The sequence below is a fragment of the Telmatherina bonti genome (genome assembly GCF_933228915.1).
Source record: "Telmatherina bonti genome assembly, chromosome: 6".
NCBI classification, from domain to species: Eukaryota; Metazoa; Chordata; class Actinopteri; order Atheriniformes; family Telmatherinidae; genus Telmatherina; species Telmatherina bonti.
The window spans coordinates 40,081,290-40,084,378 of record NC_136624.1 but is presented as its reverse complement, the minus strand read 5'-3'; positions in this window follow the sequence as shown (position 1 = coordinate 40,084,378).

Here is a 3,089-nt window from a genome sequence, read left to right as displayed (position 1 = left end):
CTTGCTCTGCTGCAAACTCAACAATTAAAGTCTCACATCACACTGAGATTTAGTCGGCCATGAACTCTTTCCTCCCTCCTTTCAGGGACCGGGATGTAGAGGTCACTGGCTGGCGGAGTCCAGAAGAAGAGTGGGAACATCTGCAAACGGAGAGACAGACTGGAACCAAACTTATGGAAGGTGGGTAAGAATATAAATCTGAGCAGAAAGAGATCTGGACCCACAGGGAGTGTCTCTAAAGTTTGACATCAGGCCAGACGTGTGAAACCGCTGCAGGAAAGGAAGGATAGCAGCAGCATGGCATCTCTAAAAGACTTTTACTTTAAAACACAACAGTTGTTCTGAAGCACAGCGAACACAGCTTCATGATGTGGGGACATTTCTAAAAAGAGAGAATAAATAAATAATAAAATACAGACAGGTGTCCGTGCGATGGACTGGCGAGCTGTCCAGGTGTACGCTGCCTTTCCCCCGAAAGCCTGCTGGGATAGGCTCCAGCTTCCCTTCATCAGATTAAGCGATTAGGATGATGAATGGATGGATGAATGAAATATAGACAGAACATCAGACACTAACCATGCAGCCAGTAGCTTGAAGTGACGTATGATGAGCACCTAAAGCTGGACAGACTGGAAAGATGCGTTGCATCCAGCCTGGTGTGGGTTGGACTGTCCAAATCCAGATGTGCAGGACAAAGGAGAGCAATCTGAGAACCGCCGAGTCGAGACCCTGAACGCTTCAGGATGAATCAGGAAGAATAAAGGAACATTTAGCAGTTTGAAGAGTGGAAAACTAAAGACGCAAAGCTGAAGGACTGCACGTGGACGTGCGCGTGCAGCTGCATGGCTGGTCGGCAGGGGTCGCTGTATAACAGCACATCTCCTCCACATCTGCCCCTCCTGCAGCTGAAGCTCCGAGCTGAGGACTCCTGCAGCCTCCTCTGAACCCTCCTGGTAGCATCACCAGTCTCTGCTGCGCTGCTATTAGTCTAATGGCGTTAAATGAAATGGCACATGCATGTTTATGCACGCGCCCTGGCGCGCGGGCCCATATGGCAGCGGGAAAGGAGCCGGTTTGGTGACTTTGTGTGTGACCTTTTCAGAGAGAGAGAGCTAATCCTGAGCTATAATAGACTCCGGGACCGATATGGAAAATGCTGCACGGTTATCTCGGTTGTCTAGGAGACCATCAGAGAACCGGGGCCGGTGGAGATGCCACGGCATTAAGCAGGGTGTGTGTGTGTGTGTGTGTGTGTGTGTGCGCTGAAAATGTTTGCCTTTTTGTCACAAGTGTCACTCAGAAATGCTGCATCATATCTCACGTGCGCGATTCTCACGTAGAGTCCTTTTTTCTTCTTATTTATTTTTCAGCTTGGAGAAATTATAGGTTTTATTCTGAAATCGCGGTTTAGAGGAAAGAAAGAATTGCGGGGGGGGGGGGGGGGGTTCAGATCAACACAACCTGACATGAATCTAAAATGTAGAAACTTAGTTTTAACTGGAAGCAGAAAGCAGTTTCTGTCTGAGATAGCAGGCCTGAAAGGAGGCCTGAGAGGCCAGCACACACACACACACACACACACACACATATATATATTTCATATATTTACCTTTAAAAGATGTAAATTCCAGTAGAAAGTTAGTAACTGTTTATTGTCTTGTCTTCTAAAATAAAAGCCTGAATAAAGAGCAGAAGGATGAGCAGAATGGGTCCCAGATGAGACTAATCACACAGATAAACATCGCTTCACTGATAATATTCACATGGAAAGTGTGTGTGCCAATGCAGGACCCATAAAGTCCCTCTCACGCCAAATAGAGCCCACTAATGTAAAACGTGTAAATATGTCTCACTCCGCGCGCCTATCTGTCTCTATCAACCTGCAGGACCCCCCCCCCCCACAAATGATGCATTAGATGCATTGAATGTATTTGTTGTGCAAGTTTGAAAAGGCGGTGATAATCTGGGAGTGAGAGATAAGGAACAGCAATTTATTCAGCAGCACTTTGGACCCTGCCTGCCGCCGCGGTGGGGGCTGACACCCCCAGCAGCTTGCTGATAACGATTAGACCATTTATTATCTTCACACGGAACAAAGATTGCGCGGTGCCGATGAAATATTACCCCTGGTAATAATCAGAAATAAGAGGGGCCCTGGCATCTAAATGCAGGGTGCATATTACATCTGCCTGCATGACGGAAAATCTGCGTGCTCGCTAACGTGGCGGCCACGCGCGCGCGAGGAGAGCACGAGGAAAACTGATGAACAAAACAAAGCGCGAGGAAGTAGTAGTACTTAGTAGTAATACTTAGTAGGAAGTAGTAGTACTTAGTAGTAGTAAGTAGACAAATATTTCCTGCTGTCAGATTTCTGACATGACATAAAAATAACTATAATAATAATTATAACAATGATTATATTAATAACAATGTTACTAATGAATAATAGTATTATTATTGTTAATAATAATAATAATAATAATAATAATAACAATAATAATAATAACCCATACATATATATAATATATGATAATAATGAAATATTAAATATATATAAATAATAATTACAATAACTAATAATTTTAACTATATTATTAATACATAATAAAAAAAATCGTTCAGTATAAATACTGATTAATAAAATTTGTTTAACCTGCTTGTTTGAAAGTTTTTGTTTATTGTTGGATTCAAAAGTCAGATGACAAACTTCCCCATTTTAAGCTAATAAAAAATGATTAAATTATAAAGGAATAAATTCCAACTGGTGTTTGGACAAATTTAATTACATTAAAATAGAGCATAATTTAATTTAAATAAATAACTCTCATGTTTGGATCAGATGATGAAAAATAAACGGATTTATGTTTTTTTAATCAGGATAAATTTTCCCCTCGCGTTTCATTATGACACAGCGACTAAAACAGATAGATAGATAGATAGATAGATAGATAGATAGATAGATAGATAGATAAATAAATAACCACTTCTTGTGGGTTTATTAAACTAAGTGGACTTTTTAAATCCTAACATTTCATAACAAACATCAGTTTTCAGAAAAAAAATCAAACAAACGATTCAGACAGATTTTA